Source organism: Panthera onca, chromosome E1 (assembly GCF_046562875.1).
Source record: "Panthera onca isolate mPanOnc1 chromosome E1, mPanOnc1 haplotype 2, whole genome shotgun sequence".
Taxonomy (NCBI): domain Eukaryota; kingdom Metazoa; phylum Chordata; class Mammalia; order Carnivora; family Felidae; genus Panthera; species Panthera onca.
Genome location: NC_138352.1, coordinates 11,767,040 through 11,781,248, shown reverse-complemented (window position 1 = coordinate 11,781,248; position 14,209 = coordinate 11,767,040). Strand labels below are relative to the sequence as shown.

Below are 14,209 nucleotides of genomic sequence, written 5' to 3'. Positions count from 1 at the left end.
AGGGTTTCAGATCCTTCAAAAAAAAAATTTCTTTTTAATGTTTATTTAATTTTGAAGGAGACAGTAAGACAGCATGAGCGGGAGAAGAGCAGAGAGAGAAGGAGACACAGAATCTGAGCTGTCAGCACAGAGCCCGACGCGGGGCTCGAACTCCCGGACCGTAAGATCATGACCTGAGCTGAAGTCGGACGCTTAACCGACGGAGCCACCCAGGCGCCCTTCCCAACTGCTTTTAAATCCCCGTGTTCTCAGAGACCAGGGAACAAGGGCCACCAACACCGGCTGGGCGTGGGGCCGCCCCTTTTCCCGAGGATCCCAGACCTCGACAGCGGTGTGCCTGACGTGCCAGAAATGCCGGAACTACTTGTTAGGCTTCCACGCCGGGCCCGTGCTTTCCCGTGGGAAGTAGAGTTCCTCAACGTGACAGTTCTGGCGTCAGCGCTGGATTAGACACATCCAATCATTTCCCGGTAGGAAGGAGGACAAGTCACTGATGCTATGCACGTAGTTCCTTAGCTGGGAAAGGACTTTCCAAGGCATCGCGGCACGGCCCGATCGCTGCCAGGAACAGGTTGTGGACCAGGCCCGTCTACATACGTTAAATTTCGAGCAGACTGTGAGGACTCCGCAAACTTATACACAAAGGTCAAATCTTGGGAGTTTGCTCCCAGAACCAGGTGGGAGGCCTTGAACAAGCTGTTGACCTGGAGAGTCTGCTGGGCTCTGCATCTACCTCCTGCCCTTACCGAGAGCCGACCGAGGGGCGTGGGGCGCTCGGGAAAGCATCAGGCTGCGTTTGCTGCCTGAGCCGCAACTTTAAGCATTTCCACCGGAAGGAAACTCCAGTCCGCAGGCACGGGTCCCGTGGGCCCAGCCTCTGCTCCGAGAACGTGTTGACTGAAGGGGAGAACAGACCCCCTAGATATGCCTCTTTGGCATATTATCTTAAATTGGTTATTTTTAAGAAACTGCAGGCACAAAAGCTCTGAAGGTAGGGGAAACGTACCCTTTGGTAAGAGAGAGACATTTCATTCTAAGAGAAATCTCCACGGATGCGGGGGTCTCCAGAAATCTCTAGAAATTCATCAGTGGAGGCGGTGTGGACTTATATGCACACCACACCCTCGCCTTGTTGGTGGTGCTTTTCCTGGCCCCCTCCCACAACTGATCCCTCACCCCGACATCTCCTAGGTCTTTAGCCGGAGGTGGTATCTAAGGTGATGGCTTTGGCCATTTGGGGGAGTGACTCCGTTTTTTTCTGCCATGTTCACAGGAGGTATGCACTTGATTAAACTTTTGTTTTTCTTTTTTTTTTTATATATATTTTTTAAACGTTTATTTATTTTTGAGACAGAGAGACACAGAGCATGAACAGGGGAGGGGCAGAGAGAGAGGGAGACACAGAATCCGAAGCAGGCTCCGGGATCCGAGCCGTCAGCACAGAGCCCGACGCGGGGCTCAAACTCACGGACCGTGAGATCATGACCTGAGCCGAAGTCGGATGCTTAACCGACTGAGCCACCCAGGCGCCCCTAAACTTTTGTTTTTCTCCTGGTAATCTACCTCTTGTCAATTTAATTATCAGCCCAGCCAAAGAACAGTAAAGGGCAGAAGGAAACTTCTTCCGCCCCTGCAGCCTCACAGGGTGGCCTCATCCCTCCCCCACACCTGCTCCCCCTCCCCCACCCCACTCCTCCCACGAAGGAAGTGCCCTTTTTGCTGAACTCTTCCGTGGCAGATCCCTGGTCAGAGCATTCTCCCTGGTGGGAGAGAATCACCCTCACAATCATCCTTAACAAGACAGTCTCTGTTTCCTAAGTCGGGATTTGTTTTTTGACACGGGGCAGCACAACAGCAGAGGCCTTGGTGGGGAGACCATGCTCTTTGGGGTCGGGAAGCACAGGGTTCCGGTCCCAGGGCCACCCCGCTAGTGGTGACCTGTTGTGCGGCCTTTGCACATGCTGTTCCTGCCACCTGGAATGCCCTTCCCTCTTCATTCCTGGCCCATGGCTTCCTGTGGTTCAGCTTTCCGTGCAGACACCAGCAGGGAGGACTTCCCTCTCCTCCAAGCCAAGCGGGAGCCCCAGCCGCACCCAAGAGCAGAGCAGGGACCTTTCCCCAGCCGTGGTGACGCTCGTTCCCCCTGTATCCCCGGGGCCTAGCACGGTCTCTGCGTGTGTCACCCACATTTGTGAATGAGGAAGTGGACACTGGCCTCTGACCCCAGCAGTCACCTGTCCTTGCTGAGCCTCCTCCCCCCACATGAGACAAGAAGTTTGCGGAGGGAACATTTGCAAATTACTTGGAACCTACCAGACCCGTAAGAAATTTTGCTTCCCATTCTCTCTCCATTATAGAATATTTCCTTTTCTCTCCAATTCTGGAAAGCGTTCAAATCAACCTCAAAAGGATTAATGAGGGGAAGGTTGGGACAAAGATTCTTTGTCAGGCTCCTGAACCTTCTGGCAGCCCCATCCACGAACTTCCTTGTCAAATCCAGTTTTAGCAAGAACCCTGCTGAGTCAGTTTCACAGAACCACCCTCCGCTTCCCAGATACCTGACTGAGTTCCCCATCCTCCACCGGCCCCTGGGTGACGCCTGACCCCCCGGCCTGCCTCCGGCCAGAGTCCTGCTGGGTCGGATCAGCCAGAAGCCCCCTGCCCCTTGATGTATTGTCCTCGTAGCGATTTTCCACCCGCTGCCCTCCTCCTGCTCCCTCACCGTAAATCCCCACCTGTCCCCGCTACATTTGGAATTGAACCCTGGTCTATACCGATGTCTCTTTTCCTTATTGCAATAGTTCTGGAGAAAACCTGTTTTTACCACTTTAATCCAGGTGCTGATTTTTGACAGCTGGGAGGTTTTTTGTGTTGTTTTTTTTTTTTATATTATATTTCATGTGACCTTGGTTTTATGAGGCAAACGGTAAGGAGATGTTTATCATTGCTTCTTGCTGTAGCCAGCTGTAGAAGAGGCCTCACAGAACCCAGCGTATATAAGGAGGGAGTTCAGGGTCAGATTCTAGGCCCAGGTGCACAGACTGTAAGAGATTACCACTCCATGCTGCACAGGTAAGGCCTTCCCTAATATAGGAAACTGGCTCGTGTGTGTGTGTGTGTGTGTGTGTGTGTGTGTGTGTGTGTGTGTGTGTAGCTACTGCTGGTAACTACAACCGGGTGTGTGCCACACAAATGAAACCCACACCCAAGCCTATCATCAATGGGAGATGTACCTAGCAACCAAAAATGCCCTCCGTCACTCCTCAAAGGGTGGCCCCCCAGACCAGCATCCCTCGGGAGCTCATGAGAAATGCAGACTTCCAGGCCCCACCTCAGCCCTGCTGTGCCAGAATCTGCATTTGACAGATCCCTGGTGGGGGACGGTGGTTGTGCACAGGTTGTCTGGGAAGTGCTGACCCGGGCAACACTTTTCGTTTATGTTCTTAGAACCGAAATGCAGCAAGACGCATTCTTGAGCAAGTCAGAGGCGAGGTCTAGGTCAAAAAGAGGGTATAAAGATTGGTCTAGGGGCGCCTGGCAGGCTCAGTCGGGAGCACGCAACTCTTGATCTTGGGGTCGTGAGTTTGAGCCTCACTCGGGGGTAGAGATTACTTAAAAATAAAATCTTACCCCCCCCCAAATTAGTCTAAACCTGGCTTGGGACGGAGCCTTTTTTTGAATAAAATCTGTTCTTACCACTTTAATCCAGCTCTGATTTTTGACAGATGATAAAATTCATAGCCTCCTTCTGGGAAGATTGGCCTCCCTGATATAATTCGCAAGGAATTTCCTAGGAAACCTACCCACCCAGATGACCTTTAGCTGGGACTCTTTTTGTATTTACTCTAACAATAATCCAACCTCCCCTGTAAAATATTCCAAACTTCCCTGCAAAATACAAAATCCCTGAGATCATTTTGGGGATTGGCCTCCTGGGGCCTCTCCCCTTGCACCCGAGATTGTAACAAAACCGTAACAACGCTCCCACCACAGCTGAATTGTGTGCAAAGTCTTTCACACATCTAAGCGACAGACCAAACGGACAGATCACGAGACGTGGTTGACCTTGTGCAAAGTTAGGCAGAGAGGCTCCGGGCCCTGCAGGAATGAGAGTTGGCCACCAAAGAAAGTTCGGCCACGGAAACCGCGAGACAACAACTAGGCGGGGAACGGGAAGGAGACGCAGAGGGTCTGGCCAGACGAGTCCAGGAGGCGGGCGACTGTTGTGAACGCTGGCTGAACAGAAATCATGCAGGAGGACTGTACTGGAGGACGGGGAAGGGGAAGCAGAGGGGGTCCGTGAATGCTCAGCCTGAATCCGCCAGAAAGGAAGTCAGCGGGCAAGGCTCAAGACGACGGGTCAAAAGGCACAGCGCACGGATGTTACTCAGACACGGGAGACCCGCACGCTTGGAAGACAGAGCCGCACGAAGCGGGCGCCGAGGCCAGGCCCCTGGGAAGCCGGGCGCCGGGAGCTGCTGTTCAGCGCCAGCCTTTTAATCCTCTGCGCTTTGCAACTTGTGCGTTGTTACCGTGGGCGGAAAAAACTACAGGCAAACACCCAGCAGGGCTCACACGTATCTACAATGACCGGAGAAGGAACACCTTTCTGTTACTTTGACTCCTTCCTCTCTCCTATCTCCTCCGTTGACTTTCAAAGGGGTGCAGCGATCTGGAACAAAGAAGGCACGTGGGTGAAGGGGACTCCGCCCATAGCTCACCCCGCTGGAGGACAACCGAGGAAAATTCCCAAAGGGGCACGTATGTCAGAAGTTGGGCTTTAAGAAGCGTATCCCACGGTCGGGCGGGGGGGGGGGGCACCGCCGCAAAGACGGACACACACACGGCTCACAGAGCCTCTAGTGGAGGTCAGGGTAAAAACCCAAATCTGGTTTTCACAAAGAATTTGTTGTCCGAAGAAAGGCCAAGTCTTATGTTAATTCCACACGGTAATCTGGGCGCTGTGCTGACGGCCGCTGCATTCTGGAGCGGTGCTGGGTGACCATCCCACAACCCCACGGCTGCCGGGCCCGGACACACGTGACCTTCCAATGACTCACTCGGCTCCGTATTTAACTAAGTCTGCAATAAAAGAACAAGTTTTCTGCTGTGGCTGCATTACTGATCTGCACAAATACCGGAACGAAGAGCTGTTTTAGCCACATTCGTTATGGACGGCCACGTGAAACCGGGACAAGCCTCGGCCTCGTAAAGCTTCGAGGAGAATGCGCTTTCTGTAGCCTTCTTGGCGGTAATTTAAATGAAAACACATCTGTTCGTTGAGAAAGCAAGGAAGGACACGGCTCCTGCGAGGGGGCAACAAGCGAGAAAAAAAAAAAACAGCGGGTGAGTCCTAGGACAGAGTCCCGTGTACCCGGGGCCCTGCTGCTCTGAGACCAGACGTGTGGCCCGACTCCGGCTTCATCCGCGAGGTGAAAGGCACCAGGTCGGCTGTCCCAGGAGCTTACACCCAAATGTCTCTTCCCGTGTCAGCCATCCTGGGGACGCCACAGTCACGGCTCAGCAGGGCTGAGAGGGAGCCTCCCACAGCTGCCAAGGAGAGGGGACACACTGTGCAGATCTTGGATCCTCTCAGGGGGCAAATCTGCTGACACGGGAACAGGAAATGCTTCGAATGCAAACTACTCTGTTGGGGGGGGGGGGTGATGGTCTCTAAAAGATGAGAGAAGACATGTAAGCTAGTGACACCCACTCGGGGAGTAAAGGCCAGACTTTCCTACAAGGCCCCGCAAGCCCCCACGCCCCCGGCCCCTCCAACCCGGCTCAGAAAAGCCTTGTTCACTCACCATCGTGCCGGGCGGGACCGGCTGCCTTCGCACTGGCTGCTCCCTCTGCCCCGCCCCCTCGCTTCCAGACTGTCACGTGACTTCTTCTCTTCCCTTAGGATTTGGGCCCTTTCCTGACGACCCCTTCTGAAACTGAAACCGCCCCCCCCATCCACCCACCCCTCCACACTGGCCCCGTTTTCCTTTCCTGCAGAGCACATACCCTGCTTCTCCACCTTTTTAAGGACTGGGTTCTGGTCCCCCCTGCTCCAGAATGGAAGCGCTCCGGGGGGCGGGGAGTTTCCTATGACTGGCTCCCGTCCCGGCCTCATGTGGCCAGCAGGAGGCGCCCAACCCACCGTTTGTTCAATTCATCAGAAAGCAGTCAACCAGGGTCACAAACCCGAGAACATTTAGTACTCTGCCTAAAATTAGGCTTCGGGATCGCAACTCTTTCCCCCGATTCAGCAGCACTTTCCAAGCGGACGACAACCAGCAATCCAGACCTCACCAGCTCGGCATAGATCTTGTTCAGCTTTGGTCTGTACCTTTCAACTTGCAACTATGAGCAGCGTTCTCTCGAGAGATGCCTCTAAACCCTTCACACACGGTCTGGCACCTCAAATACCGGCTTGTGTATTGCACGGGGGTCCTTACCAAAGAAAATCTGCTCACACTGAGTAAAGCCACCTGCTGTCGGGTGGGGAATCCGGAGTGAATCCGGATGGAATGTCGCATCACCCTCTTCTCCCCAAGCGCCAGTGTCCCGTGCCCGGGTTGGGTTCAGCTCGTCCATGACACGATCAACACCTCCCAGACACCGTGTGCAACTGGGACACCCTGGCAGATTCCTAACAAAGAGCCCAGCCCTGCAGATTAACCTTCCGCATAACTTTCTGGTGAAATAAGGGCTCGGCTGCATTAAAAACCTAGAACTGGACCAAGTTGCCAAAGAGAGCAGGGTGGTATGGGACTGCATCCCCTAGTGGCCAGAGAGGGAACTTCAAAACCATGACTCGCTGTAACTCTTCCGCGGTTGTTTTCATTCCGTTTCCTGCTACAGGCCTTTTGTGTTCCACGGCTGTTGTTGACATTAAAAATCACTTCTCGCGGACCACGCGTTTCGTGATCTAGTGCTCCGCTGAAGAGTCTTTGGCAGCCTGGGCTCCTGCCCCTACTTCAACCCTCTCTCACACAATCCAGAGGAACAAAAGCCAGAGATGCTGAAGCCCAAGGGCGTCCTACCGCAGCCTATTTCAAATTATGTGTTCTTTGGGGAAAACACCGTCGCCGCGCCCAGGCAGGCATGAAGGAGCTGCGACCGAAGGAGCGGGAGACCGCTGGCATCAGCCACACGAAACGGCCTCCCGAGTCTCCTCCCGTGGGTTCGGGGCTGCCCTCCCCTCGCCGACAGCGCCCAGCACACCGCGTTCGGGCACCGAGGTGCAGTCGCAGAGACGGGGCTGGGGGTGCAGGTTCAGAGTCAAGCAGCCCCATCAGGGGAGCGCTCCAGCAGACTGAGAAGACGAGCAGGCATCCTGAGGGCTGCGGGACTGCCAAGGAGGACCGCGTGGTCTCAGCCCACACCACCCCGCATCAGAGCATCCCTTCCCCTGTCCCGGGCGGGCTCTTCCGCCCCAGGTCTCAGACCAAGCCACGTGGACCCACCGGGGACGACACTCGAGCACCCAACCCCCGCCAACATCGATGTCAAACGGGAACGGAAGAGGGCACGTGCACATCACAGACGACTGCCCAGCCCAAGCACATCCGGTTTTGCCTGTCCCGCCCCGGAAACACCACGTTCCTGCTCAGGGGGGCCCAGAACGATCGGAGGCCTCCGGTGAACCTACCGAAGCAGAGGCTGCAGTAACTCACTGAGCCAGTCTGCAGACAGAGCCCAGTGGCTGCTCCGCTGGACGCCACCGAGGCCAGACCGGGCCCTGCCCACGGCCACAGTGGCCGTTTGCCCCCAAGAAAAACACCGCAGGAGAGCAAAGCAGGAAGCGGGCGTCGAAGCTGCTTATTATTCCAGAAATGCCAACAACACACGCTGTGTTCCCCAGTACACACGTCTTAACACAATGTCAGTCTGGGCAACTGATACTTCCACCGAAGACGAGCGTGTAGAGGGCGGGTGACCACACTGAGAGTCACGTGCTCGTGTGAGCGCCCCAAACGTGGACACTAACAGGCTCAGAAAGCCAGGAGCCTGTAGCAAACCCGCCTCAGCTCCCACGCTTGGCAGCAAGGAGGACCTTCCTGTCGCCCCCCCCCCCCCCCCCCCCGGGCCCGCCTGCGCAGCAACAACCTAGAGGCTCACAGCCAGAAGCACCGTGAAAGGCTCCGAAGGTCCGAGAATGTCCATCAGCCAAGGCGGATCTCAAGTGCTCCTGACTCGCTCACAGACTCCTCCCAGGCACCCGCCTGTGGGCGTCCCTGTCCTCAGAGTCCCCCATTTTACTAAGAAACAGGGAAGGGGCCTGAGGTCGCAGTGCAGGCCAGGGCGCAGCTGGGATGGGAGACCCTGTGCTAACTGTCCGGGCTGTGCGGAACGTGGGAAGGCCTGCCCTTCGGTGCGGAGGTGCTTTCTGGGGCCTCTGAATGGACATTTCCCTTGGGGGCCACGCCTCCCACCCCCACGTCTGTAGTCTCGGACTGTCGGTCCGTTATAAAGACCACCTGACAGTTCACCTTGCAGGTTTTAAGTTACATTCTCGGCTTTGCAGGCACCCGTGGGCCCGACCCTCCCCGCACTTGAGCTGGACAAGATGAGGGGCGGGGGAGAGGATGCCAAGACACCCACCCAGTATGGGGGCGCCTGGGTAGCTCAGTTAAGCATCCGACTCTTCACTTCCCTTCAGGTCATGATCTCAGGGTTCGTGGGTTCAAGCCCCATGTCCGGCATTGATGGTGACGGCACAGAGGGATTCTCTCTCTCCCTCTCTGCCCCTCCCCTTCTCACGTTCTCTCTCAAAATGAACAAACTTAAAAAAAAAAAAAAAGGACGTTATACCCCAACTGTAACGAGAAGAGAGCACGAAAACAGTCCGAGGCTCACCCTACGTGTACAACCGTCACTAACGTGACAGCTACAAACACAGGCGGGCTGGGTTTTCCTTTTCTCACATCAGTAGGTGGTGAACGAACAGTCAGAAGACAGGAAGGCCTGGGAGAGACGGGGCCAGAGATATCGGGGAGGGAGCAGGGACGGGCAGTGCCTGGCAGCGATCAGTGCCAAGGTCACAGCCGTCTTTGGAAATTCTACCCCAAGTGACGTCTGAACAAGGTGACCACCACCTTGAGCTACACCAGCCTTCCCCCTGCCCCCCTCAGACCACGGAGACAACAGTCACTTCCCTCCACGCGTCCCCAGAGCTCACACTTCCTAGAGACCCGTGGCTGGCTCCCTACGTCACTCTCCAGCTGGGAACACTGCTGCCATCGACGTTTCTCAGAAGCAGAAGCAACACGTCACGCGCAAGGTCGCTGGGAACGAAAACCACGAAGTGCGTGAAATGCTCCTTGGGGACTGACCCCTTTTATTCAGGTCCATACAAAACAGGGTCTGAAGCACGAACAGGGCCCGCGTTCCAAAGTGACATGGTTGAGGGAATGAAACCAAAGGAATCTGGAAAGTTCCAGGCCCCAACAATTCTATTTCAGGCACACGGAACCAGGCAGAAAAGAAACTGGCACACGTTCAGCCTGCACACAGGTCTTCCCGTAAACTCACCTGCAAAGAAAGTGCACGTCAGTTTTTATTCTACCTGGGCAAGTCTGTTAGCACCGTAAGACACCCTCCAGAATCGAGCAAGCGGCCCCGGGACACAAGGTGGGAGGTAGTGACCCTGCGTCTACCAGCCCCTCCTCCCTCCAAGCCTGCGGGCTCCCTCCGAGGGCTCATCACCTTCTACCTCAAGGCACCCACAGTGATTTCCCAACCCACCTCCCCCTGGGCTGTAATCCGCATACCGCCTGGGGCCTTCCTCAGAAACCTGCCTGCACAGGAGCCGCGGCAAACCTGAACTCTGACCGAGCCTCTACACCCCACGCCCGCCCACCCACCCACGCCTTCCTCCCGTCCTGCCCGATTCCGGCCATTTAGTTCCCCAGTTTGGCCCCAACGTGTGAGCTGCTCACATCCCCCAAGCATTTTCAGGCTTCCTGCTTTTTGCCACACTTCAGCAGCTGGAAACAGCCGTTATGTCCTCACAGGGGTCCCATTCCACGAAGTCCTATTGGAAATGTCCCTTCCCGTGGCTCCAGAGCATATGACGTTCACCTCTCCGGATGCTAAGCCCCTCAACACCCAGGACCACTTTTCCTCACATCCCCTCCGAGGCACAGACGTGACGCGGCGACCCCGGCAGGCACTGCTCCCTCTGCATGGGGACAGCCCACCAGGCCGAGGAAGCAGGAGGGGCAGGAGGACGTCTGGCCAAGAGCCCAAAGTCCCAAGTCCCACCAGCAGGTACTGCGGTGTGCGAGCTCCTCGGGAGACAGTGGGAGGGTTCTCAAAAAGCAGGATCCCTCTCAGCCTTGACCCGGGACGGGATGCGGTGCAGGAGACACGAGAGGGTGCGTGTGGCATGATCCCAAAAAAGGTGCTCCCGTGCCCTTCAAAACGCGCTACACGCGTGCCCGACGGTGGCGGCCACCAGCTACGTGTGACTGTTTATGCTGAAATTAACATGACAAATCTTGTTCCCCAGGAGCACCAGCCACGCTGCCAAGTGCTCACTGCTACCTGTGGCTCGTGGCTGCTCAACTGGACAAGGCGGGTGTAGACCACTTGGTCACCACGGCATGTTCTATCGGACAGCACAGTTCCGTACACAGTGTTCTCTTGAAATTACAGATTTTAGCACCTCATCCTCTTACTTAAAACCCACGATGCCCCACATTTGATCTTAGGAAAGATCAAAATGCTCACATGAGCCACAGGCCCTGTGTGGTCTGGCCCTTCCCCGCCTTTTCAGCTTCATTCCACCCCATTCTCTTGCTTTTTGGGTTATAATGGCCTTCTTTCGGCTCCTCCACTAGCCACAATCTGCTAGGCCACCGGGCCTTTGCACGTGCTGCCCCCCCGGCCTTCCGCGGAACCCCCACATATCCTCCAGACTCCAGCTCAAGGATCCCATCCTTAGGAAAGCCTCCATCACACTGTAATTCGCCTGCTAACAAGGCTGGGCTTTGAATTACACCCTCTTTAGTGCAATCATTTAACCTCTTCCCCCCCCCCCCCCCCCCCCCCCCCGACGGGGGCTGTAGCTCCCTGAGAACCAGGGCCTGGGCTGTTTTGTTCATCTCTGTACCCTTAACGTTCAGCACGGTGCCTGGCCAAAATTATCAACATTTATTAAAAGTCTCCACACTCTGTTTACAGATGTTTGGGAACCACCGTTCTCGGATACTAACTGTAAGGGTTTTTTCCTTCTTTCAGCGTAGGTCCTGTTTGCAGTATCATACATGATCATCAAACTGCTGCTAGAATGTTCACACCTGTTACTGCAAATTCAAACCCCAGGAAAAACTTGCTCCCGGGAATTTACTTTAGGTCAGGGTCGGGCTGTCTGGTTACAAGGCTGCACCCGCAAGCGGGCAGGTTCAGCAACACAGGAGCCTCTCCCCAGACCATCGGCCTCAAGACTCTCCGTCCCCGTGACTGGCATACCTGGATCCCCATAGGGAGGGTGCTCTGGGTGCTGTGACCGACGAGGACAAAGCGGCCAATCGGTGCCTGCCTGCATCTAATCGCCGGGGGACGGGAAAGTTCTCGTTTTCCGAGGAGACCCTGGGGAAAGAGTAACAACGCGCTCTAGGAGGGTGTCTCATCCGCTATCTACACGCTCCCCAGAAGCCGCCTTGTCCCCCGCCCCGGCGGGGCCTCCAAGACTCATCGGCCAGCAGCCGCACCTACTACTGCCCGCCCCGCCCCGGCTTCGGAGCCCGCGTTCGGCCCGAGCCCCCTCTGCCTCCCCGTCCGGGGCCTGCGGGGAGCGAGGCCCGCGCCCCGCCGAGAGTCGTCATCACCGCCCCCGCGATCAGCCCGAAGCCAAGTGGGGGGACAAAAGGGCAGGGGGTCCTTTCCTCCCAACGCGAGGAAGCACGCTTCCGCGCTCGCTGCCCGCCCCACCTCGCGCCAAAGCCGCGGGACGCACCGACTTCCGGCCGGAAGTGACGACTCACCATAGAGGCGGCAGCCAGAGGGTCTCCCTGGGCTTTGAAACTGGGTCCTCCATGGCCGTCTTAAAGGGGCCGAAGCCGGGGATGCGGGTTCCAGGGGGATGTGCGCCGCGGCAGGTGGTGGGAGAGCCCTAGCGCCAGGCAAGCGGAAGGGACCCGTGTTTGTCGAGGTTCATCCAAGCTATAGCATGTATGAGTGTTTCATTCTTGTTTATGGCCAAATGACGTTCCACTCTAATAGGCAAGAATTTTTTTTTTTTTTTTTTTTTTTTTTTAATGTTTCTTTTTGAGCCGCAGGAGAGGGGCAGACAGGGGGACAGAGGATCTGAAGCAGGCTCGGCACCGACAGCAGTGAGCCCCATGCGGGGCTAGAACTTACAAACGGAGAGATCATGACCCGAACCCACTGAGCCACCCAGGCGCCCCAATAGGCAGGACTTTGAAGGTTATGCCCACATCAAGAGGAGCGTGGAGGTGCCAAATGCCCCCACCTCCAATGGTGACTTGCTCGAGCGGACACAAAGGCTCACACTGCCTGTCCTCTGCTTTCTTTCTGGCCTCTCCAGCGGAGATGGGCCGAGCAGCCAGCACAGGGACTGTATGTCCCCTGAATCTCCTGGGCAGAGCCGTGGCCTCACCCGCAACCCCCCACCCCAGGCTGCTCTGTCCTCAGGTCCTCAGTGCTTAGTGGTGGCCTTCTTAACGCAGAGCCACCTCTGATTGCCCAAGGGCTGTGGGCGGCTCCCCCCGAACTGTGCCACACACAGGGGGAAGCCCTAGGCTCCAGGATTCCCCCCCCCTCCCCGGGGCCTCTTCTCTCCCCTCTGGGTTCCCACTGATGAAGTTTTGGGGTGAAGGGGGTGTGTGTGTCCATGAGGTTCAGAGCCGACGGCCAAAAAGGAATTCTTGAAGACGTCTTTGGTGCAGAAAGCACGGGGACAGGACCCATGGGCAGGAAGAGCTGCACTGGGGTCCTGATGGGTCACTCACTGTATACCCTCAGGTTGGGACAGGGTCAGGGGTAGAGTAAGTCCGTAAGGAATTTTGGAAGCAAGGTTTCCAGCACCTTGAGGGGCTAGCTGTTGCTAGAAAAATAGCATTTATTGCCATTTAATAAAACGTCAGTCATGAGACTGAGTCACGTGACAGAAAGCCAACTCAACTTCTATTAGAAAGTGGACTTACTCATGGGTGGAACTGATGTGTCCGGGGGTGGGGGGTGGGGGGGGAGGAGCTGCAGAAGTTCAAGAACCCTGTCACGGGATGCGGTCAGGCCTCTGGACCTCTGGCTGCCCTCCCTCCTCTCCTCTCCAGGTGGTGGAGGGAGGGTGAGGGTGAGGCGGGGCCCAGAGTGGACAGCTCCGGAACAAGTGAGGCCGGAGGGACAGCGGTATAGCAGGTCTGGGGGGCAAAGTTGCTGTTCGTGCCCCGGTCCCTGGACCCTGTGCATGTCACCTCACAGTGCAGAAGGGACTTTGCAGGTGTGATGAGGTTAGGAGGCCTGGGGTGGGAGATGGTCCAGGGCGCTCCAGGTGGGCCCAATGTCATCACAAGGGGCCTCCCCGAGTGGGAAGCAGGAGAGTCCGGAGATGTGAAAACAGAAGCTGCTGCACTTGAGGGTGGGGGGAGGGGGCCATGAACTTGGAATGCAGCAGCCACTAGAAGCTGGAAAGAAGCAAGGAAAGGCTTCTCCCCTGGAGCCTCCAGAAAGAACCAGCCCTGCAGATGATGAGGTTGTGGGGGGCGATGGGGGGGGCGGAGGGGCTTCATGGAGTCTGGAGCCGACGGCCAAGAAATAATTCTTAAGACGTCTTTGGTGCATAAAGGTGATTTTATTAAAGCATAGGGACAGGACCCGTGGGCAGGAAGAGCTAGCTGCCCCAGGACCATGGGGAGAGACTGGTTATGTACTTGGGAGTTTGGCGGAGGTCAAGTCCAGGGGAAGTTTCCAATGAGATTTTCATAGGCTAAATTAGACTCACAGGATCCTGGAGGCCTAGCTATTGTCAGGCTAAAGTTGTCTTTCCCTCTAGCAAAGCGCCAGCGGTAACAAGCGGGGGGTTCCTGGAGAAACGTTTTGCTCTGCCGGCCTCAAGGATTTGCCAGTGGGCTGCTGGTTCTAAGGAAATTTAATTTCATCTGCCATTTCCTTCTGCCGTTGTTTCCCACGTCGCAGTCAGCTTGATTTATCACATTTGGCCGCCAGGGAGTTTAGAAAAGTACAGCCTTTTAAC

The 14,209-nt window shown here is 56.1% G+C and overlaps 1 protein-coding gene and 1 non-coding gene across 3 annotated transcripts in view; both read right to left on the bottom strand.

Annotated features, from left to right (window-relative positions):
- Positions 1–11,972, bottom strand: part of SEC14L1 (SEC14 like lipid binding 1) — an 88,882-nt gene extending 76,910 nt beyond the window's left edge. Inside the window, exons 1-2 of one of the 2 annotated variants that reach the window (XM_078438101.2) lie at positions 11,926–11,972; positions 11,464–11,583 (exon numbers count right to left, since the gene is read on the bottom strand). The gene's annotated coding sequence lies outside the window, so the exon portion shown is untranslated. The other variant, XM_078438100.2, reaches the window with a different exon arrangement.
- On the bottom strand, positions 11,239–11,427 carry LOC132688673 (small Cajal body-specific RNA 16). Its single transcript, XR_009614652.1, has one exon.
- Positions 11,973–14,209: the final 2,237 nt, after the last annotated feature.